This window comes from Pseudophryne corroboree, chromosome 2 (assembly GCF_028390025.1).
Source record: "Pseudophryne corroboree isolate aPseCor3 chromosome 2, aPseCor3.hap2, whole genome shotgun sequence".
Classification (NCBI taxonomy): Eukaryota; Metazoa; Chordata; class Amphibia; order Anura; family Myobatrachidae; genus Pseudophryne; species Pseudophryne corroboree.
In genome coordinates, this window is record NC_086445.1 from 917484892 (window position 1) to 917510659 (window position 25768).

The 25768-nt window shown below is 46.3% G+C and overlaps 1 long non-coding RNA gene across 1 annotated transcript in view; it reads right to left on the reverse strand.

Annotated features, from left to right (window-relative positions):
• Positions 1-25768, reverse strand: part of LOC135050036 (uncharacterized) — a 149367-nt gene that overhangs the window by 74444 nt on the left and 49155 nt on the right. Inside the window, exon 3 of the long non-coding RNA XR_010241534.1 lies at positions 14460-14592. This is a non-coding gene — a long non-coding RNA (uncharacterized LOC135050036). The remainder of the gene's footprint in view (positions 1-14459; positions 14593-25768) is intronic.

The window sequence follows — 25768 nt, forward strand, 5'->3', positions numbered from 1 at the left end:
GTTCGGTTCAAATGATACACATCCATGACATTAATTCATCAGCCAATTCTAAATCTCCATGACGTCTGGTGTTTGCTGTGCTCGCTGCGCATATTTGCAAGTATAGCGGCTTATATGTGTGCAGTTTATATGGTCTCTCTATGTAATATTTTTCTGACTTTGACACTAGGCTGGGGACTTCATGTCCTATAGGTTATGGGGTTTTGTTGCCCCGCAGTTAGTCAAATTTTCCTTTATAGTCTGACTCTCTACTAGAGTCTCTGTACTGTTTGGGATTATGTGTACCTGTGTTTGGGTTGGTATGCGGGGTGGGGGTGGTTGGGTTTTGTTATTTTTCTTACCTGTGTTCTTGTTTTCATGTGTGCTTTTTTGTGTTGTTTTGTATTATACATGCTGCTTTGTGTGTGTGCTTTTTTTGCATGGGGGGTGGCTGGTGAGGTGGTTGGGGTAATGCTGGCTTAGTGTTTATGTACTCCAATTTTATGCGTCACCATGGTAAACATTCTCTCCTGGAATGTTCGTGGCCTTAATGATAGCGTCAAGCGTTCCCTGGTTTTAAAATACATTAAGACCCATAATCTGGGTTTGTTTTGTTTTATGGAGACGCATCTTATTGGCAGCCGGGTTCTTTCACTTAAAAAGCCTTGGGTGGGGTGGACATTTCACTCCACCTTCCATTCTAACTCTAGGGAATATCGTTGCTAATTCATAAAAATTGGAATTTTTGTATGTACTAAGGTCCAAATTGATCCATTGGGATGTTACGTGTTTAAAGCCGGCACAATTCACAGTTCCCCATTTGTGCTACTTGCTATATATATACCTCCCCCCTTACAACTCTGGAATTCTTGTGAAGGTGTGTGCCTTTATGCAGGAATTTCCCTCTGTCCCCGCTATATGCATTGGTGACTTTAATGCTGTTATGGATGAGTCTACTGATAGGTGGAGGCCTGTTACCCAGAGTACAAATGCTGGACCCACTGCCTTTGCACGCCTGATCTCCGAGCTTGGACTTGTGGACATCTGGCGTTTGCGAAATCCCTCTGTCAGCTGTTTCTCCTGTTTTTCCAGTTCGCATGGAGTATACTACCGTATAGATATGGCGCTGCTTACTCGCTCATTACTTCCCTGTTTATCCACAGTGAGATATTTACCCCCTTGGGATATCTGATCACTTTATATTGCTGTTTCTGGGCTTTGATATACCTAGAGGGGCATCCTTTTGGAAGTTTAACCCTTTTTGGCTAACGCAGATGGGTGCAGCCTCTGAACTAATTGCGCTCTGGGAGGAGTTCTTTACTAATAACCCTATTAGCAATAGTGCCCCATTGGTGTGGGATGCCTATAAGGCCTTCCTGCGTGGTTCATTAATTTCCAGAGTCGCCGATTGAAGATATTTAATAGGAAGTCTGAGGAGGAGTTGGAGAGGAGGAGTGGTGAACTTGAGCAGATTTATTTGCGCAGTGGCCTCCCAGCGGATCGTGTAGAATGGCTGATTGTTCACAAAAAGTGGACGGATCTACTTCTTGATAAATCAAAGAGATGTTTATTGTTTCGCGCCCATGATTTCTATATTCATGGAGATCGGTTGGGAAAATTATTGGACTATTTTGCTAGACAGGAGCTGACCCCCACCACTGTGTATAGTATAAGGAATACATCTGCCGTTATTTGTACGGATACTCCTTCTATAGCTTCCAGTTTTTATGCACACTTTCTAGATGTTTATAGGTCCAGGGTACAGTACACACATTCAACATTCAGAGGCGTAGCGTGTAGCCATGGAACCCGCAGCGCCCCCCCCCCCTCTCATATATACTCAAACACATACCCATCACCTTCCTCAGACACAGCCACCATCACCTTCCTCAGCCCCTAGACCCTCATCTTCCTCAGCCACAGTTCCATCTTCAGCACCCATCACCTTCCTCAGACCCCAGCTCCATCACCTTCCCTGCAGCAGCAACCTGAATTATGCCAAGTTAGAGCCTCTTACACACATAACACCTCAGTAAGCCCCTTATACACATTGCGGCAGGTAGCCCCTTATACACATTGCGGCAGGTAGCCCCATATACACATTGCGCCAGGTAGCTCATTATACACATTGTGCTAGGTAGCCCCATATACACACTGCGCCAGGTAGCCCCATAAACACACTGCACCAGGTAGCCAGGACTGGAGAGAGTGTGAGTGCGCGTCTCACACTCCCTGCAGCTCCAGGACCCGCTGCTCTCCTCACGCTCCCTGCAGCTCTGGGACCCGCCGCTCTCCTCACCCTCCCTGCAGGTCCGGGACCCGCCGCTCTCCTCACGCTCCTGCAGCTCTGGGACCCGCCGCTCTCCTCACGCTCCTGCAGCTCCGGGACCCGCCGCTCTACTCACGCTTCTTGCAGCTCTGGGACCCGCCGGCACCCTCTAACAGTTTCGGTGCCTGGAGCTCACGCTCTGCCGGAACCGCCCTCACTACGCCGCTGTCGACATTATTTGATTATTTGAACACCCATGACATTGGAAGAGGTCGAAACTGCCATTAGGTCCTTTCCCAGTAATAAAGCCCCAGGGGTAGATGGTCTCCCTATTGAACTGTATTTTGCCCCAAAACTTTTGTTGATTTTTGAATCTTTGTTTCAGGTTGGTACTCTCCCCCCATCTATTGCCATCCTATCTTCTTGCTGTCAACTGACATTAAAATTATTGCCAAACTTTTAGCGCTCCGGCTTAATAATCTGGTGCTGGAACTGGTTAATTTTGATCAAACTGGCTTTATGCTGGGCAGATCTACTACTAATAATCTCAGACGATTATTTACATATATGCAGTTGGCGGGTGATCAGTTGGACGGTGTGATAATTGTTTCCCTGGATGCTGCCCGTGCCTTTGATTCTGTAGAATGGCTGTATCTTTGGGAGGTTCTTGTAACATTTGGGATAGGCCCAAATTTCTTGTCCTGGATTAAGCTCTTGTATTCGTGCCCCGCTGCGAGGGTTATTGTCAATGGCTTCACCACTGGGTCCTTTCTGCTGGGGAGGGGAACTTGACAGGGGTGCTCTGTGTCCCCACTACTTTTTGCTCTTGCAATAGAGCCCTTGGCTTGTGCTGTTAGGGCTGCTGCAACTATAACAGGGCTTCATAGTGTGGGTCGAGAGGAGAAAATTGGTTTATACACGGACGACGTGATATTGTTTTTTAAGGATATATCCCGTTCATTGCCTGCCCTTCATGAATTGGTACGGGAGTTTGGCTCTTTATCGGGCATTTGCATTAATTGGGACAAATCAGTGGTGTTTCTGTTAAGTCCCTCTACATTACCTTCTCTCTCCTACGATCTTCCCCTTAAATGGTGTACCCAGTTTAAATATGCCGGTATTCAAATTTCTCATTCTCCTAAAGATTTGACGCCTTGAATTTGACCCCCCAGATTGATAATTTACGTATAAAGATGCAAATTTGGCAGAAACTCCCGTTGACTGTTACGGATCATGTGAACATTGTTAAAATGATCATCCAACCCAAATTTCTTTATATACTGCAGAATGTACCAGTTTATATCTCTGCCTCCCAATTCTTGTTGATTTCCCGATATATATTGCCTCTTTTATTTGGGGAGCTAAATGGGCCCGTATTGCATATAAAACACTTAGCAGACCCAGAGCAGAGGGTGGCCTGGCATTGCCGGATATACGTCTATATTATTTAGCTGCCAACCTGGTAAAACTCTGTGAGTGGGTTACCCCGGGGGATTATGGGAATCTCCCAATGTCTCTTTTGGATAAAGCCGGCCTAATATTTTCTCAGTTGCAGTTTCTACTAACACATACTTCATTGTCCTCTCTTCCCCCACTATTACAACAAGCTGGTAGAGTATGGCTGGCCACTGAGAAATTGCTGGGAGATTCCACAATAGACCCCTGCTCTCCATTGTGGAACAATATGTCTTTTTCTGAAATTTATGATTTAGAGGGAAGCTCGGGCTGGACCTCTTTTGAGGTGTCTGCCATGGGACAACTATATCAAGATGGGGTGCTTCATAGTTTTGATTACTTATCTACTACATATGCCATCCCTAGACATTATTTTTTCGGTATTTACAACTCCAATGTGCACTGACAGTGCAGTGGCTGGGCTCTGCTCCACAACTCTCTGAATCCCCTGTTCAAACAAAAATCTGTACATTGCCTTCTCGTGGAATGGTCTCTGTTCTCTCCTCCTCCCTCCTCTCCTCCTCTGGGTCAGATGGGCTGAACGCCCTCCGAGCTAAATGGGTACAAGATCTGGGTATAATTGCTGATGAAGACTGGGACCATATTCTGGCCTCCCCACGTGGGGCCACGGCGTGTGCTAGATTCCAGCAGTTACAGCTGCATATCCTACATAGGGTCTATTGGACTCCTTGTGGATTGTTTAAGTTTGGAGGATCGGCTTCTGGGAAGATGTAACAGCTTCTGTTTGTCACACAGCTATACAGATTCCGTTGATGACACCACATATTTGTATATTTGGTCCTGATTTACAGGAATCCCTCCCGTCTCATTATCGTCTCTATGTCAATAACACTTTAACATTGGCCCGAGTGTGTATAGCCCGCACCTGGATGGCTCATGCCTCTCCGTCATCTACTGAGTGGGTTGTCCTGGTGAATACTATTCTTTCCTATGAGAGTTTTATTTACTCTAAACGTAACTGCCGAATGTAATTTGATAAGGTGTGGGACTCTTGCAAGAACTCTTGGCACTTTATTGATCCTTCGCCTTAAATATTATGTGGATGTGTTGTATATAACGCTGAGCTGCCTCCGGCGCGGCCCAGCCTACCTCCCACGCATCTATGCACGTATCTGTTTATTTTGTTGTTATTTATATATTCTGATGAACAGTGTTGGCGTATCTTTTCAATTTAATGATGTCATAATATCTGTCTTATATAGTCGCTGGCTGTTATAGTCTAAAACCTTTATTACTTTTTGTCTACAGATGTGGTACTACTTGATGGCTATGTGCTTGATATATAATTATGCCTCTTTAACATACGATATAGTTGATTTTGAGAGTGACACATGGAGAGCATAAATGTGATTTTGTAATTGTTTTTTGTACCTTTTTTTGCCTTTCTTTTCTGTTTTGCTGTCTTAAAAAAAAAAACAATAGAAAAACACTTGATTAAAAAAAAATGTTTTGTGGCAGCAGAGGCAATTGGGTTGTTATTGTGAGTATTGGAAATATGATCTAATGTTAGTTTAGGTGGATTATACAGTAGCATAGGAAATAAGCGAATGTGGCGTAAAAATTATCGATATAGAAGGAACTGGTCCTGAATAGCAATAAATAGCAGAAGTTGGAATGAGTAATCGGATAGTGTGGGCTTCAAAGGACTAGTAGGAGTGGTTGTGTTCCAGGCAGGACAGGCAACAGGGTGGGACAAAGTTGACACATGTACCAGGCCCCGAGGGTCAGAGGAGCCCCAAGGATCAGAAACACAAAAATGGGTCTGCAGCGTCTATTAATGCTTTCTAAACTGCCCGCTCCACCTGCCAATTAACTGAAAAAATGAATTAACAGGCTGCACCTTCGCCCCCACCCAGTTAGCCCATCACTTGATCCGGTCCCGGTGGTGCCGATGTCGCAACATCATGACGCTGGGCCGACCCTTCCCTTCCCTGTCTCTTTCTGCCGCTGCCAAGGAGCTGCCCAAAATCACCTCCCTCTAGGCACAATGTTACAGAGAGACTCAGTCAGATGGCATTTATAGACAGCAGCTGCCACCCGCAGCCCTGCCCCTCTCCCTACAGATAGTAGACACCCGGCCTGTGGTGAGTCCATCCGGAGTCCTGGCACCTTCCACAGTTTAACTGTGACAGTCAATGATTTTTGTGAAAAAATCTAAATGAATCACTTGAACTATATATATATATATATATATATATATATATATATACAGTACTGTGCAAAAGTTTTAGGCAGCTGTGCAAAAAAATGCTGCAAAGTAAGAATGCTTTCAAAATAGAAGTGTTAATAGTTTATTTTGCTCAATGAACAAAATGCAATGTGAATGAACAGATGAGAAATCTAAATTAAATCAATACAATAAATAAACTGGAAATAATCAGTGCGCAGAAAATAGGCTACCGAACATGAACTGTACAGTGAAAATAGCGTGTTACCACACACCAAAAAAACAACAACTTTCAAATAATATATATCACCGGACTGTCCACAGGCGCAGATGAATCAACTTGGAAAAACACTCCTTAATAGGAGGTCAACATCCTTCAATTTTCAACCAGACCCCTATGGTCTTCCAACACATGAAATAAAAACAAAGGAAAAAACACAATAGTGTAGTATTGTTAATACAATGAGGATTCTTTTGGGAACACTGTAAGTAGGAGCCGTACAGTGAGGAATTGTCTACTAGAGTTGTAGACAATATAAGCATAGATGGGAGAAGGTCACGCCTTAATGGAAGTCCGCTCCATCGTCTATTCCTCTCTAGTATGGATCTCTTGTGTTTCCCAATGTCATAAAAAGAATAAACGGATATAGTATAATACCGCTTTTATCCACATAAAACAGACAGAACGGGATGAACACTGGACTCTCACCATAAAGGATTGTCCACCTTAACAAGTAGACAAACAAGGCATGATAGTACATTAACCAGGCGTCCCCAGCACCTTGAAGATCACTCCACAGATCCGTTCCAGTGTGCCCCGTGCACAACAAGTTCCGCCGACATGTTTCGATACTCCCCGGTATCTTTATCAAGGCATAGTGTCTCACCTTACAGGGATACATATTTATACCCCTTTGGTGACATCATTAATCAATTAAACAGAGACTCCTAATTCCAGACATAGATCTCCTAACAACTAATCAGTCCATTTTATAACTATTAACAGTGTCTATTCCACTCATCCACCACTGGCATTTGCATAAATTCATCTAATCCACTCTTGGCGCCACGCCGTCCTCCGACTGGAAGTGGCTTGCGTTCCATTGGTAATTCAGGATAGACGCCACTTCCGGTGACGTCTTTTCTGCGCTTGCATTCCACCGGTATCCCTGAAAGGCATCACTTCCGTTGACGTCCTTCCGGCACTCATGATCCCCCGTCTTTGATAGGGAAAAGATCGTTAGTATATCTTTAGTCCCAATACTCTCAGCGCGCCCATCTTGGGTGAGATTGTCCTTACTCTTAGCAGCATATTTGTCCTGCAGACACTCATTATTATACCACTGTCCACAGAGCCGACCCTAGGCATAGGTAAACTAGGCAAATGCCTAGGGGCACAAGCAGCTTCTCCTGATTAAAAGGATATGCAGCATGCCTGTATTCTGTGTGTGACTGCGGCTCTATCTGCATATGAAATGCATTACTGATGTGCGGCATTATGTGTATAAGGTGTACTACAGTACTTTGTGGCATAACGTATAGAAGGGGCACTACTGTGTGGTCTAATGTGAATAAAGAGCAAAATGGTGTGGTTTAATGTGAATAAGGGGCACTACTGTGAGGAGTAACATGGTACTACTGTGTGATGTAACATGAATAAGAGACACTATTGTATGATATAATGTGAATAAAGTTGCAGTACTGCGTGGCGTAATTTCTACTGGGGGTATTATTGTGTGGCCATGCCCCTTCCCAGCACCGCTTTGGGCTGCGCACCGAATGAGCACACTGTTCCTATTTAAAATATAGGGGGTAGGAGCACCAAAATGAGGACTGCTATGGGTGAGGGGTGGTGGTGCTGGGAAAGGGGTACAGGGTAAGAGGCGGAACTAGCGTCTGTGCAAGGGGGCATCAGCCAAAATCTTGCCTAGGGCATCAACTTGGTTAGGGCCGGCTCTGACTGTCCAGCCCCTTGGCGAACAAACTGCCTTCTGTTACAGCAAAATATTTATTATTTTGACTCATCAGTACAGAGCACCTGCTGCCATTTTTCTTCACCCCAGTTCTGATGTTTTCATGCATAGGGGTATATTCAATTCAAGTCGGATCCAACAAATCACTAATCAATGAGCGGCCAAATCCAGCTGTCGGATATGGGCGTGCCGGTGTCCGTCTGTGCTGCTGCTGTAACTGACCCGCTCCTCCTTCCAGCTCGTCCTTATCCGTCCCCGTGTGTGAGATCACAAGGAGGGGCTGGAGAGAGCCTCAGATCCCTGCACTCAGCCACACAGCCCAGTGCCGGCCGGGGAGCGCTGCACATCGCTGCCGGGAGAGAGGAGCCTGGCCGGGGGGGGCGCCCGTCCGAGGTACCAGCCATGATCCCTGCTGCCCCATATAGCCCGCCGTCTCTTCCTCCTACTCCTCCCCCATCCCCACACCCCTCAAACCATGTCCCCGCTCCCCCGTCTCATCTCCTCAATCCAACTTTTTAAAGACGGATTGAGATTGTCGGAAACAGTGCCCGCGTTTCCGACAAAAGCACGTGGATCCGCAGCTATTCCGTCGATCCATGTATTTTCTGACAAGTCGGGAATATCCGACTTGTCGGAAACAAACAGCCCCTATTGAAAAGGTCAGAATCCATTCCGACCTAAATCTCTCGGAAACTGCAGTCTTTCCAACAAGACGGCAGTTTCGACTTCAATTGAATATACCCCATCATTGAGGCAAAACAAGGTCAAGCAACTCCCCTATGCATGAAAACACAGGAACTGGGGTGCAAAAAAATGTCACCAGGTGCTCTGGACTGATGAATAAAAAATGTGAAATATTTGGCTGTAACAGAAGGCAGTTTGTTTGCCGAGGGGCTGGACAGCGGTATAATAATGAGTGTCTGCAGGTGGTAGGACTTTCCAGGCCCAGGAAGAAGCTGAGCGCCCAGACTGTGCTAAGGAAGAACTGGGTGGCTCACTAGGCTGCAGGGTGCCCAGGTTTTCTGCAAGCTAACTGCTGGTGCCATGGAGTAGTTAGGGTGCCGTCACTTGGGTAATGCAATGCTCACCCACCCCAAATTACAGCCCTGGATATGAAGGATGCAAGTTTGTTACACACATATCTTGCATCCCATAGTGCACGCAATAAACAGTGGTGCACCTGTCATCACAAGTAAGTACGGAATGGCCTGGAGATGGAATCCCAATTGCTAGGTGCTAGCCACACACCCTCCATGAGCTAGATATGCCCCCTCTATGGACTGATCATGCCCCCTCCAATATCAAGCATTTAGACACTAACCCCTTAAAGCATACCTGTCAACTGTCCCGATTTTCGCGGGACAGTCCTGTTTTTTGGGGATTGTCCCGCTGTCTCACCAGCAGTGTTCCACGGTGGGGGTGGGGGAGGGGGGGGGGCAGTTGGGAGGCTCTGTCTTTTGCTGCTCTGCACATCCTAATGGAATATCTGGCACAGGCCCATGGATGTATCTTATTTAAAACATTGTACCTTATGTACGAGTTTGGTATGTTATACTGAACAGGAACTGCCCTGTTGCACTAAAAAGAAAACAAGAAGCAAATCCAATTGGGAGTGAATCTTTACAGTCCCCCCTTCTCTGTGCGCTGTAATGAAAGGTGTTCTCTAGTGAAGCATAAAATATTCTATCTGAGTATCAGCTGTTAGTGGCCATGTTCCCAGAATAGAGCACTTTCCATGCAACTCATACAGATCAAGTTTCATATAGTTAGAATGTCACGTGCCAGACACAGTGGAAAAAGCACAGTAGGTTCATTTCATGGTAATTTTAACTTCTAAGTACTTTTAAAGTTAATGGTCCAAGTAGATTACAATCTACAAATTTTTTTTTTTTTAAATGTAATCTGCAGGATCTAAAAGGCTAAATATAAAATACATCCTAACTAAGTATAATGCATAAGTATTTTCTTTTAAATTTGAGGATCACATTTTGATAATACATTTTGTTTCTTTTTATTACTTCGCTGTTGTAGTGCAAGTTAAGTATGCAATTTTAGTTAAGCTGTAACTGTTAGCAAGGGCATACTGTAGCTACCATAGGTGCAGGCATTGCAGCTGCTATGGGGCCCAGAGCTGAGAGGGGCCCACCTTCCCTGCCAAAGTTACATGTGTTATATACATTTTTCACCATTGGCAAATACATAGGGGCCCTTACACATTTTTGCTTTAGGGTCTACAATATATCTAGTTATACCACTGGACCTGCTCATTGTAATGTGCTATACAATGAATACAATTATAATGTCACATAATATGAACTGGAGCACTGTAATGTGGCACAATATGAACTGGGGGCACATAATGAGAATTGGGGGTACTGTGTTGTATAATGTGTACTGGCAGCCCTATATTGTAACATAATTGTCGCTATTCAATTTTTTAGTGTATAAATTGATCTAAATGTGGACATAAGCTTAGCTAGTCAGTACACATTTATATTTATGTGGTTTTATGTATACATTTTATATATAAAATTTATATATAAACCATATAAATATACAGTATATAAGTATACAGACTAATATAAAGCCTATATACACATTTTAATCAATTTAGAAGCTTTGGGGGCCTGGAGCTGGGCATACAATTGCCGCTTGTCACACTGCTGACTTAACAATGATAATAGGATACTACACTATTCGCATTGTTAAGAATGAGCCTGACTCAGCCTGCGCAGGACCAAAAACCAAAACCTTTTGTTTTTCATTTCTGAAAACAAGGCAAAGGTGTTTCTATAATGGGTGCTGTGTGTGCGGTGCAAACGGGCCCCTAGATTCAGGGGGACCCACACCGCACGCACTGCACCCATATAGTATACTTACTCCTCCGGTGTCCCATGGCCATGGCCCTGTAGTGTGGGCGGCCATTTTCAAGTGATTTGCACATGCGCATGGGAACAAGGCGCGAGCACCATGAGACTTGCACATGCACAGTAGACTCTGGCATATTGTCACATGTTTTCACACCTGCGCCGGGGAAAACGCAGGCCGCTTTCACCAATTTTGAGGCATTTTTAGCCAATGCCTTTTCACAAAATAAAAAAGAAGTGAAAAGACATTGGCGAAAATGCCTTAAAAATGGGCCATAGATTGAAAATACCTTACTCTATTTCACCTTAAAAATATCTGCTAAGCCTAAAGGTTCACATACTTTTGACACTCGTATATGTGATATTGGATCATGTACCTCAATAATAAAAATAAGCACGAGTAGTTTTGTTTGTCTCACCTTTGCTTACTGATGGTTCAATGGGCCTAATTCAGACCTGATCGTAGCAGCAAATTTGTTAGCAGATGGCCAAAACCAGGAGCGGTTCTTGGTGCGGGCAAGCAGTGCCTGCGCCCGGGGCGCTGCGGCCTGGGGGCGTGGCCGCAGTCACCCCGCAGGCACCGCCACCTACCCGCACCGCGCTCCCCGTTCCCCGGCTGCAGCAGACGCCGTGGGCTGTGTGGGCGTCCGCTGCAGCTGGCTCCAGTGACAGACACTAGAGGTCATTATTGACCTCTAGTGTCTGTGCGACGCTGCTATGGGAGAGACGTCATGACGTCTCTCCCATAGAGAGGAGCCGCGGGAGGCCAGAAGGAGCAGCGGCAGCAGCGGTCAGAAAGCAGGAGCGGGGCAGTGGTAAGTATTGTTTTTGTGTGTGTGTGTTTGACAGCGACAGGGGGCACAACTACTGGGGGCAAAGCAACAGGGGGCACAACTACTGGGAGCAAAGCAACAGGGGTCACAGCAACAGAGGGCACAACTACTGGGAGGAAAGCAACAGGGGGCACAACTACTGGGGCAAATCTACTGGGGGCAAAGCAACAGGGGGCACAGCAACAGAGGGCACAACTACTGGGGGCAAAGCAACAAGCGACGGGGCACAACTACTGGGGCCATAGCTACTGGGGGCATAGCTACAGGGGGCACAGCTACTGGGGGCACAGCTAAAGGGGGAAAATCTACTGGAGGCAAATCAACTGGGGGGCACAACTACTTGGGGCAAATCTTGGGGCATAACTGTGGCCATGCCCCTCCCCTATGAAGCCACGCCCCTATTTTTTTATTGCGCGCACATACTGTTTGCCGCAGGGGGGGGGGGGGGGGGGCACCAGTGGAAAGTTTCGCACTGGGCGCCACAAGGTGTAGAACCGGCCCTGGCCAAAACCATGTGCACTGCAGGGGGAACAGATATAACATGTGCAGAGAGAGTTAGATTTGGGTGGGGTGTGTTCAAACTGAAATCTAAATTGCAGTGTAAAAATAAAGCACCGAGTATTTACCCTTCACAGAAACAATATAACCCACCCAAATCTAATTCTCTCTGCACATGTTATATCTGCCCCACCTGCAGTGCACATGGGGGGCAATTCAGACCTGATCGTAGCAGCAAATTTGTTAGCAGTTTATCAAATCCAAGGGAGTCATTCCGACCTGATCGCATGCTAGCTTTTTTTTGCAGCGCTGCAATCAGGTCAGAACTCGGCAAAACTGCGCATGCGTATGCACCGCAATGCGCATGCGCATTGTATGGGTACAAAGTGGATCAAAGTGGATCGGTGCTGGGTGATGGATTTTCAACGAAGAATCCATTCGCACAGCCGATCGCAAGAAGATTGACAGGAAGAGGGCGTTTATCGGTGTCAACTGACTGTTTTCAGGGAGTGTTTGGAAAAACGCAGGCGTGTCCAAGCATTTGCAGGGCTGGTGTCTGACGTCAATTCCGGGACCAGACAGGCTGAAGTGATCGCAGCGGCTGCAATCTACCCACCATAACCATGTATATCCTTATCCATTAAGAATTTATCTAGCCTATTCTTAAAAGTGTTAAGAGTCCGCCATTCTACAATCCTGTATTTCACCTGGTTTTAAGCAGCCACAGAACCTGTGTAATTCATGAGTGTCCCAGGTTAAAGGGATAATATGGTCAGCCCAGAGCCTGGCACACAGCGCAGTCGCCCTGAGGGCGCAACGGGCAGCAACTATGTCAGCGGCTTGTAATGAGTCAAATGAACTCCTTACAAGCCGCCTGTGCTGTGTGCGCCGGAGGAGAAGAGGAGAGGAGCAGCGTCAGGGGAAGATCCGGAGGAGGAGGAGGGAGGGGGACTGGAGCCGCAGCAGCGCTATGTAATTGGTAGCAGCGCAGCAGCCTTCTGCATTGGCTGGCCGGCGCTGCTGTAAATGCTGGGATGCGTTTCCCCCATCCCAGCATTCACAGCAGCGGCGGCCAGCCAATGCAGTGGAGAGGGACAGCTGCAGCGGTGCCGCTACCAATTACATAGCGCTGCTGCGGTCCCTCCTCCCCCTCCCTCCTCCTTCTTCTCACCTGCCCGGGATCTTCCAGCACCGAGGAGCCTGACTGCTGAGCCAGCGGGGAGACATGGTAAGTATCCTATCCTATCTGTCTGTCTGTCTGTCTATTCTGTCTGCCATAATGTGTAAAAAGGGGCACGCTCAGGGGCAAATGCAGGATTTATTCAGGGAGGTTTCCGTGGGTGTGTATGTATATATGTGTGTATGTATAAATATATATACACACACACACACACACACACACACACACACACACACACACACACACACACACACACATATATACATACAGCCGGCATTTTAACTGCATCCCATATGTATGTACGTATGTATAAAATGCCGGCTGTTGGAATCCCGCCGCTCAGGAGACTGACGCTAGAATCCCGACAGCAAGTAAAATATTGAACAAAATCCCGACATCCACAGGGTATTCCACTCGGTTGGTGGGTCCAAGCCACCAACCAAGTGGGAATATAACATGTGGCGAGCGGAGTGAGTCACCGGGTCCAAAGCGGTATTTATACACATGTATAAATACACACATACACACACACACACACACACACACACACACACACACACACACACACACACACACATATATATATCTATATATATATATCTATCAGACACATCTATAAATACGCACACACACACATATATATATATATATATATATATATATATATCATACACTTACATAGTACATACACACACACTTCATGTACAGTACAAATATATGCAAATGAAGGAGGGAAAAAACAATTAACAAGTACACCAACTGCTCCAGCAACATCCCCCCATCCCCTTACCCAGTCACTTGGCGCGGTCCCGATGGTCCGTGCTGTGTTGTCGATATGGTGCTGGAGCTCCCGCTGGATCCGGACATGGGCAGCATCCCCCTGGATTTTCTGGCCACATTCCAGCCGCCACCTGCTATATGGGGAAGCTGCTGACATCACTGTGTGCCCTCACATACTTATAAATGTGTGTGTATATATATATATATATATAAAGACCAAAGGTGTTCGGCACTCCACTTAACTGTACATCACAGCATGCTCCGGTGCCCTACCCAGAAACACTGTATATGCAAACAAGCCAGCAGGACGGCACTCACGGAGACTGGATACGATGAACAAACTGACAGCTGAAGCTGGTGTATAGTCAACGTTTCAGAATTTACTTCTTTTTTCAAGACAACCAGACACAGATCACAAACAAACATATATACCTTACCCAAACCTCGTGCTGGCTGTGCGCTTCCGCACCCGTCGTGGACCGATGACGTCATTGGCTCCCGTCAGCGCCTACGGACCGGCATCACTTGGGGGCGGGGGCCGCAACGTGCTGACCATCACCATAGTGATAACTAAACAAAAACAAAAAACAAAAGTGCATGCCACCTCTGTGAGAAAGATCATTATGTATGACCCTAAGCTGAATAGCATGTAACACGCTATAAACAATCTACACAAACAGTTGTGATACACTAGAGTCAGATGTATTAAATACAGTAATAACAGAAAGCTACCATAAATCTAATCCATAAATAATGCTTAATGCTGATGCATAATGTAATACTATACATGCTGCGATCTGCAAAATACCATATGCAAATATACTCTAGACTAACGTTGATCAATCCTATAATGACATCATGAGATTATCCTAAAAAGCTAGAAAAAGACAAAATTTCGTTAAGACCGTGTGGTCGGACAGTCTGGAGGCAATGGATCCATCTGGACTCTCGCTGAAGCAACTGGCGTCCTCGGTTGCCACCCCTAATGTTGGGGGGTATCCAATCAATCATTTTATATTTGATGGTGGCAAGACTATGTTGGCATTCCTTAAAATGTCTAGCCACCGGTTGTTCAGACCCTTTGCCCTCCAATGCTGCTCGTATCGCAGAGCGGTGCAGGGCTATTCTCTCCTTAAATTGCCTGGTTGTTTTGCCCACGTAGAATTTTCCATATGGGCATCGGATGTAATAGACAACATAGCGACTTGTGCAGGTCAACGGGAACTTAATCTTAAACATTTTCCCAGATCGTGGATGTCTAAAGGTATCACCGACTTCCAATGCACTGTGTAGGTTTATCTGGGGTAAAGAGAGTGATGTCATTATGTACTACTATATCCTTCAAATTCCTACCACGTCTGTAGAAGGGAAGAATGGACTGCTTTCTCATCATAGGTAAGGCCTTATCTTCAGAAATAATCGGCCAAATCGTCCTTGCTTTCTTCATGAGTTCAGAACTACTAGTGGAAAAGTCTTGTGTCCAAATGACTTTATTACGCACAGGATCTTTAGAATGTTTCAATAACATCTGTTGTCTGTCTAAGGCCAGCACTTTGCTTTTTGCTTCCTTCAATAGCTTGAGTTGGTAACCCCGCTGTAAAAATTTAATTACCATCAAATCAATCTGTACTTCAGCATCCGTCCTACTACTACAGATGCGAAAAATTCTGAGGAATTGCCCGTAGGACAAGCCCCATTTAATCGACGGCGGGTGATGGCTATCCGCATGCAATGCTGTATTCCGGTCGGTATCCTTAAAGTACACTGAAGTGTGTAACTGGCGGCTATCATCTTGGTGGACTGCCACGTCCAAAAAGTGTATGTCAGTGAAGCTCATCATGTATGTAAATTTGATGTCAGGATCTAACTGATTAATATAAGTTATGGCTTCAACAAACGACTCTTCTGACCCCGACCATAGCATAAAAATGTCGTCGATGTAACGACAAAAGGCAAAAATATGATTTGAGATCTCCTTGTTACTAAAGAATAGAATTTTTTCAATGTCATACATGAAAATGTTGGCGAAACTAGGGGCCACACATGACCCCATAGCACAACCGGATGTCTGTGCATAAAACTTTCCATCAAAGATGAAATAATTTCTAGACAGAGTGAGTTCCAGTAGTGTCATGAAGAAATTGATGTCAGGTCCAGTATAGTTAACATTATGTGCCAAAAACCTACGGACTGCCTCTATGCCTCTTTTTTGCGGAATGCTGGTGTAGAGGCTGGTGACGTCGATGGTACACATCAATTCTGATATCTGATAGAAAATTGATGTGTACCATCGACGTCACCAGCCTCTACACCAGGTTTTTGGCACATAATGTTAACTATACTGGACCTGACATCAATTTCTTCATGACACTACTGGAACTCACTCTGTCTAGAAATTATTTCATCTTTGATGGAAAGTTTTATGCACAGACATCCGGTTGTGCTATGGGGTCATGTGTGGCCCTAGTTTCGCCAACATTTTCATGTATGACATTGAAAAAATTCCTATACCAGAGGGGTACCAGTGCCGCTTACACAAATTATGCCGCAGTCACACTTACACACACAGATACACACACCACTTACACATATACATACACACACATACATACTGTACATACATTACACACATACACAGTCACACATATATACAGTATACACACACACTTTCATTCACTCACTGTCTTTCAAGACACTTAACTAAGAAAGTCTGGCTGGCCGGAGCTGTATCAGCTCATCCTCCTGTTGCAGTCTGGACCCGTGTAGCCCTGCCCCTTGTTCCAGTGTAGCCCCGACGCCTTTTCGGTCCGTGCACTGCCACAAGGGAGGGGAGGGGGACAGGAGGCTTCGTGCTACCGGCGCCGCTGCCTGTCATAGAGTGTGACAGGCGCAGCAGCCGACAGCAGCAGAGGGAAAGGACGGCGCAGCATAGGAATGCAGAGCAGGCAGAGTGCCTCCTTCCTGGCGCCTCCCTGTACTGCATCCCTTTGCTGAGCGGCTGGCGCCAGGCCTGATTATGGGTCTGTCCCGGTCATGTCACTGAAGTGTTTGCAAACTCAGACGCATAATCACTCACATTGGATCCCATACTCTGACAGAGAATCTGCACATGGATAGGGGCTGGAGCAAGTTCTGTTGTTATGACTGATGGTTGCTTCTAAAGTTAGATGCTCGTGGACCCCCATGGTTTGGCTTTGGTTCTAATTCATCATCAAGTTTTAATTTTTGCAAAACCGTCCTCGAGTGTTTTGGTTCAGATTCTGTGTTTGGTTCGGTTTAAAATCAGTTTAAAAAAAATCCCGATAAAAACAGCTAAAAAATCATGTACTTTTTTTCAATGCAAAACCTGAAATTTGGATTTAGAATCCAAATTCCGACCCACAGGAAGATCCAATCTCGTGGATCTGGACTGAGTTTTGGTTTGGTTCGGATACACAAAGTTCAGGTGGATTCGGATTTTTGAAGAACCTGATCACACATCTCTGTTCTGAAGATGCATCAAGTGGTACTTGGGTCTCTAAAGATGCTCAAAGTGGGCGTCTCAGTCCTTGCACATTCAGACACACACTTGTAGACCAGGGAAAGGCTTGCAACAGTATTTGCAGAACGTTGCAGAAGCAATACCAGCAGATATAGTAATGTGACCAGAGGTCTCCTATACCTGACACGACAGCCATGGAGAGGGAATAGAACCTGTGGCAAGTGCAGGTCATCACCGAGCCCACAAGGGGCTTCATTGCGCTCTCCCCCACACACCCGCAGGGCATCCGGGATGTGACGTCAGTATGGTGCGACTGCGTTACACCCCCCGACAGGCCCTATGTGTATTCTACACAACTACATGTAGAGAATATTTTGTAGATTTAGAAATAATAAATCATAATAATCAGTCTCCAGACACAATCCCATGCAGATAGCATCCTAGCTAAAGTCAACAGCAAAGCTGTTATGTTTGGAATTGCATGCACCACTATCTGGCGGCAAATAAAAGTTAAACTCTGTTAGAACAAAGCTTCCCTTTTAATGTTGGCCTTTTATTTCTTCATTATAAAGGAAACCATACACTATGTACAATAATAAAATGATCCTGTGTTCTGGTCAGGGAAGTGATACCATAGCAGGCCTCCGGAGCTTTGTCATAAAGGTCTATCCGCTGGTTTCATGTTCATTGAAATGCAGCTTAGAAGAATATTATTAAACATGCAGGATGATATTGAGTGTTTGTAGCCGAGCACAATGCCCAACTCAGTTTTTGTGCTAAATCTTCTGCAGAACATAAAACCTTTTTAGTGACTATCTTCTTACAGACTCAACGTCCTGTTTTCATATTAATTATGTTGTTCATTCAGAAAGTTTAGAATTTCCAGTCCATCCAGAGCACTGCCAGAGAAAAGATATTTAACCATCCAGATATACATTCTCTTGCTCAATTATACTTTGTTTTCACTGTAATTGAAAGTAGTAACTAAAATAAAATAACTGAAATATAAAGATGCAGATTGTTGTTTGTTAATTTAATGTATATGTATTAATTGCATGTCTTTTTTTGTATTACTGTTTTTTTTTTTGTTGCATCCAAATGTTTCTGCTATTCATAAGAAACTAGGTGATTCATCGCGCCCTATGGGCGCTCTTCACACCGTTGTAAGGGGCTACGCCCCCTTAACCCTTGCACGCGCTTGTGGCGTGCAATATTTTTATTATTTGGAGAATTACCTCCAATCATAATTGTGTGGGTGGTTAAATATTGTACGGACAAACGGCGTGCGATGGTTAAGGGGTCCTAGCCCCTTGCAACGGTGTGAACAGCGCATGCAGGGCCTGATGACCTAGTAGATGTTGTGGTTGGGGGAGTGGTGGGTGCAGGGGAGACGCGGATGAAAGAGGGGGTCCAGGGGAGACGTGGATGGGGGAGGGGTGGTTTGCGGGTGTGCTGCAGGTGGGGGAGGGGTTGGTGCATGGTGCCGCGGTGGGGGAGGGGCAGATGTGGGGGTGCTGCGGGTGCGGGAGGGGGTTTGGAGCCACCGCAGGTTGTGGATGGGGGGCCATGGATGGGGCCCGGAGTTACTGCGAGTGGGGTAATGCTTCTCCTGCTTCTCCTCCTGAAAGCAGCTAAGCTGCTGTCCTCTCTTTGGCAGTAGCTCTCCCGGAGACTCGCACAGCAGCCAAGCAGCCAGTCACTATTATTAGCACCGGTGTCCCAATGCACCGCATTGCTGGGAGCTGTAGTTTATTTAGTGCGTCTACTTCCCTGTAATGCGGCACGTTGGGACACCGGCGCTAACAATAGTGACTGGCTGGCAGAACTGACTGGCTGAATCAATGTAAAAGGTGAGAGCTGTGCAGTGTCAGTGACACTGCACACCCTCTGCACTGCACAGCACTGTTACCTTTTACATTGATTCAGCGTCCAGACATTACCCTCCGCGATATCACCCACTCTATCCGTTACATTATCCATCTCGGGGCTTCCAGGCCGGCAGCCAAGGTGGTGTGTTGCTGAGTCAGGGCCTCTGTTGATCTGGGCGCAGCTGTGACGGGGAGGCACTTCACGCGCAGAGGAGGCTCTGGGGCTCAGAGAGTATGCGGCGCAGGGAGGGCTATGATAGCCTTCCGCTGCGCCGTTTTCATACACATCTATGCCGGTAGCCGCAGCAGCTTTTGTTCCACCTGCACCATGGCTAGGGAGTGGGTATTGTTGATGCCGGAGGGGGCAGGCGGACTGGCAGCAGGACATAGGACGCTGCACAGTAAAAGCCCCCCCCCCCATCTACAGCGCAGAGACTTGCTGCAGATGCAGTGGCATACTCTCTAGCTGTACCTTTTTAGCAGGTACAGGACCTTTTTTTATGGTCTGTACAGATTTTTGGCTCTCCAAACTTGCATTGAAAGTATAGGGAAAGGGGCATGGCCATGTCATGGTACCCTGTGGCCACGCCCCCTTTTTGAATTTGTACCGATTTTTATGTGTAAATTGATGGTTGTATGTTGCTGCAGATGCAATGGGCTTTTTTTGGGGTGTGGTGCTGGAGCTTGTTAATCCTGCTCTGGGGAACACACAGCAGCCAAAGGGCAGAGTCTCCCATTGGATGTAACCTGTGTGGGAGGGTGCTTCTTGCCCAGTCAGCTGTGGACTGGGCGTGATAGACCTGCTGCTAACCCAATGAGAGCTCCTAGCCACGCCCAACGTTATACACACAGGCACAGATCTGGGCTATTATATAAGAGATATTTCTCAACTTATTTCATCAATGCCATAAATTTAGCTGCCACCCTATTTAGCAAATAATATGCCAGTTATACACAGCAGCAACAATTCTGCACAGTGACCAAATTACCTTGATCTATCCTTTGGCCCAATTCAGGCCTGATTGCAGCATCAATCTTTTTGTCTAATGGGCAAAACCATGGGCCTGATTCAGACCTGATCACTGCTGTACGTTTTAGCACAGCGGGCGATTAGGCATTAACTCCACATGCGTATGCACCGCAATGCGTACATGTGTCGGCAAACAACTGGCATCGCCAGTCAGCAACAGGCTGGAGCATAAATTCTAATCACACAGCCATTCGCATGCTGATTGACAGGAAGAGGCCGTTTGTGGGTGGGAACTGACCGTTTTCTGGGAGTGTCAGGGAAAACGCAGGCGTTCCCAAACCTTTTCAAGCAGGGGGTGTTACGTCAGCTCCGGCCCCGATCAGCCTGTTCTGATCGCACTGTAGAAGTAAGTCCTGGGCTGCGCACAGACTGCACACACTGGTAAAACCAGCCACTGGTGAGTGAGGTGTGAACGGATTTGCAGCTGTCCGAAGACTGAGAGGGTTTTTAGCAGCTCAGCGTACACATGTGATTGTCACAACTGAGGGCCTGAGCTGACAAGAGGAAGCCTCAGTTGTAGGGGCTGGGGTGAAGCTAAACTTCTGAGGTTTTATCAGACCCCTGGACATACTAGTAGGATGTAGAAAGGTTGCCCGAAGGCGTGACCATGACAACCAGGATTAAAAGTCAATAAGTATTTATTAACAGAACTCCATGTAATCACAGCAGTAATAGTCAATGAAGATATAAAGCAGATTTGATAAAAACAGTTCCTGGAGAACTACGGGTTGGCCACGGCCACAGGGTACTGGTAGCAGTAGGTACAGTTCTTAATGTCCCAAAGATGGAATGTCCTTACCAGACCCGTCCGTAGTATAAGGTAAAGCCAAGGAACACACCAGCAGATGTTTCACTGGAAGCCGGTAGCACTGTAGTTGAGGTAGCTGCTGAGGACGCTGGATGGAACCAGCCAGGTGTTAAAACATGGAGTAGATGCTGGATGGAACCAGCCAGATAGTAGAATGAAGCTAGGGAGCGAAGATGTAGAAACCGATGGTTTGCGGGTACCGATAGTATGCAGGTAACCGATGGTATGCAGGTAACCGCTGGAAAAGCACCGGCTCTTTAAGAAAGCTGATCACTGCTGGAAGCTGACCGCTGGAAGCAGATGAGACTGTAGCCGGAGACTGGAGCAAACACAGGAGACTATAGAGTCAGGCTGCACCGCAAGATGGTAGGCTGGTGCGGGTCTCTTAGTGGAATCTGGAAACAGGAGCTGGAAACCTGAAATGGAAACAACCACAAGAGAGAGAGAGACTGGAAACAAGGTTTGACAACCAAAGCACTGACGATTTCCTGGTTCAGGCTCAATCCCTTTATACCCTTAGGTATGCAGGGATTGGATGAGCAATTAGGCAAACTTCAGCGGAGCTATGGATTGGAGGACAGGATCATGTGACTAGAACTAAGATGGCTGCGCCCATACCGGCCAGTGGAGGGAAACCTTGTTTGTAACACCACATGGAGATTCCTCTGTAATGGCGGCGGTGAACACAGAGAACGCCGACTTGCGTCTCAGACCTCCAGCGCAGACAGCCACGGCCGCAGTAGATGAGGAGTGCCACATAACCTGTAATGCATTAAGAATACACAGACGATGCCCGAGGCCCCGCCGGCTGGTGACGCCATGCCAGTCGCCCGGGCACTGGAAGGACAATATCCACGGACCAGCAGAGATGAGACATGACATGTGAATGCTAGCAACACAGCTGGGAACCGGGCCTAGGATGCTGAGCCAGCCTCAGGAGACACCTGAAAGGTAAATAATGGCGTCCAGATACCCGGATCGTGACAGTGATCGCATACTTGCACGGTGAATATACACTCCCTTTGGACGGCGACTATCTGATCGCAGGACTCCAATTTTAGCAGCCTAGCAATCAGGTCTGAATCACCCCTATGTGCAGTGCAGGTGGGGCAGATGTAACATTTGCAGAGAGTTACATTTGGGTGGGGTGTGTTCAAACTGAAATCTAAATTGCAGTGTAAAAATAAAGCAGCCAGTATTTACACTGCACAGAAACAAAATAACCCACCCAAATCTAACGCTCTGCAAATGTTATAACTGCCCCACCTGCAGTGCACATGGTTTTTGCCCATTAGAGAAAGATTTTGCTGCTGCGATCACGTCAGGTCTTTATTAGGCCCTATGGGGGGTCATTCCGAGTTGTTCGCTCGTTGCCGATTTTCGTAACGGAGCGATTAAGGTGAAAATGCGCATGCGCATGGTACGCAGTGCGCATGCGCTAAGTATTTTAGCACAAAACTTAGTAGATTTACTCACATCCGAACAAAGAATTTCCATTGTTGAAGTGATCGGAGTGTGATTGACAGGAAGTGGATGTTTCTGGGCAGAAACTGACCGTTTTCTGGGAGTGTGCGGAAAAACGCAGGCGTGCCAGGATAAAACGCGGGAGTGTCTGGAGAAACAGGGGAGTGGCTGGCCGAACGCAGGGCGTGTATGTGACGTCAAACCAGGAACGAAACGGGCTGAGCTGATCGCAGTGTAGGAGTAAGTCTCGAGCTACTCAGAAACTGCTAAGAATTTTCTATTCGCAATTCTGCTAATCTTTCATTCGCAATTCTGCTAAGCTAAGATACACTCCCAGAGGGCGGCGGCCTAGCGCGTGCAATGCTGCTAAAATCTGCTAGCGAGCGAACAACTCGGAATGACCCCCTATGTGTTATTGGCAAATGGATCCCAGTGTTCTGTTAAAGGGTCTAGCAGCATTGTTCTCCACTATCTACCTCTTACTAGCCAGCACCTTGCTCCATATCCTAAAAGAGGGACTTTGGCTTTGATCTCTCTCGTTAGCACCCTGTATACCTATATCCCTCGTAATCTTGACTATTGTCTATGAGTTGTTTCTCCTCATTGACCTTGCATGTTTCTGGCTACTCTTGCCCCTGCTCACTTAGCACCGCAAAAGTGTTTCCTGGTTCTGACCCTCCAGCTAGTTCTGATGATTCTCCAGCCTGCTACCCTTGTGCAGCATCTGGGCCAAGTGGTTCTTATCTGCCGTCAAATTCTATGTTTCTATGTTTCTATCTGTGGTTCCTGGTTCTAACTCCTGGCCTACCCAACTTTTCCCCAGTCTGTTATTTTAGTTCTACAAAACAAGCACCAAACCTGAGCTCATGGATAATCTCAATATTACCAGCATGTTACGCTAGGAATCCAGGGGTGGTCTTCAGGTTGCCGACTGTTGGGATCCCGGCGCACAGTATACCAGCACCGGAATCCCGACAGACGGCACACCGACAGTTTTTCTCCCTCGTGGGGGTCCAAGACCCCCCTGGTGGAAGAATAAACTCACCGTGCCCGCAAGGGGCTCATTTGCGCTCGCCACGCTGTCGGTATGCCGGTGGTCGGGCTTCCGGTGCCGGTATGCTGGTCGCCGGGAGCCCGGCCACCGGCATACCATATCACACCCGAATCCAGACAGAGACACGTGACCTGCATACTGGGAGCAGTGGAGTTCAAACCTTTGTATCTGTGTGCTATGCCTTGGTGAAAGTAATTTGATTGTCAGCCAGTTTGCAGGTAGATTCCTCTGAACTCCAGTGAAACTATAATGCTCTGCTTGCCAATTTCTGGCATGGATTATCTGACAGACTGGACGATGGATTGGCAGGACATGATGTTCCAGATCTGCTCAGCACTCTCTGCTTTACACTTCTTTTCTACTTAAAGAAGTGGGCTCAAGAGTGAGATTGCACCCTGAAAAAGCCCAGTTCTTCTCTTGATTTTACATTCTATTGGTCAGTTCTTCCATTCCCAAAGGAAGCTATTCAGGTGGACCATTCTCATCGTATCAAATAGGAAACTGCATTTTCTGCATACTTTTAAGTTAAAAGGGACTTGATAAGTAGCACACATATGGCTATATTTAGTAAAGGTCGATTCCCATTGATTTTTAACGGTTTTAAATGACAGGAAATCGCTCTAAATCGGTATTGTGTTTCAGGGATTAAAACACATTTACTAAAAGATGACTTCTGATATTCATTTTTAAATGTTAGTAAATGTGTGTATTATCCCCTGAAACACAACAGCGATTAAGATCGATTTCCTGTCATTTAAAACCGTTAAAAATCAATGGGAATCGACCTTTACTAAATATAGTCTATAGTCTTTTAAGCCCCACCTGTTCCCATGTTACTGGACAATGGACATCAGGGAAAAGGACACTCTGGATTGGTGACCCTTTTGTCCTGGGTGTTTCCTCAGAGCTCAGAACCTGCCAGTCCTCACCCCCTGTTGAGTCTGGTGTCAGGTAAAGGGAGTGTATTACAGACCTGATTCTTGTATCCTTCCAATTCATCTGATTGGAGGCTGCATCCCCAATATAAATCATTTGTTGTTTTTGTGGCAATGGACCTGGCAGCAATTTTGGGTAGGAATGACCAACTACTAATACTCAGTCCCTATTACTTTGAAGCAATTAGTCCGTGGGTGACGGCAGGCAGGGTCGGACTGGCCCACATTGGAAACCCCCAGTGGACCCCATTGACTGAGGGCCCACTCCTTCCTCTAGGGACCGGGTTTCAGGCTGTGCACTTACATTATACATATGTTACATTATAGTGCACAGGACTATGGTGCATTTTCTTCAGTGCATTGCTGTTATTAATCTGATACATTATCATGCATGGCTTACATTTATCAAGGGGCTCAGACCATGCAAGCTCCAATGGTAAGTCATTACAATTGGACCCCCCCCCCCTCAGAAGGATGGCCACACCCCTAAGCTGGGCCGCTACCACTGGATCCCCAGTGGGTCTTTCATGCCTCAGTCCTACACTGACGGCAGGGAGGAAGCAAAGTCTTTCTGGCTAACAGTGCTACAAGCATTCTAGAAAGGAAATGCAAATAATGCAGCTTTACATACAGGTGCCACATGGTTACTTTAAAAAATACGGGGGAAACCACCGCCAATCTTCCTGACAAAAGAGGGTCCCAGGTGGGATGCCCCATTCTTGTCACAGTTCTCCTTGAAGTTGAACTTTTGCTGCTGAGAAAAACAGCGAAGATGCTTTATTTAGTTATTGCTTGGCAATAACATGTTATTCTTTTACAACTTTTCATGGTAATCTAACCACAGGATGGTGCTGTTTTGCAATAAATGGAATTGCCAAAGCAGAGCAAACTATATAACAGATTGGACTCTGTCATATTACAAAATACCCCCCAATGGCTGTCTTTCTGTAGATGGAACTCCTGGGATATAATTTCAGCGTTGCAGAAGTTCTGGCTTCATCCTCCTTCACAAAAAAAGAGAGCATATAAGTACTTTTGCAGGGAAATCAATAAAATTATCATGTCTGGATATTTTGGCACAGAATGCCCAAAAGACAAGATGCACA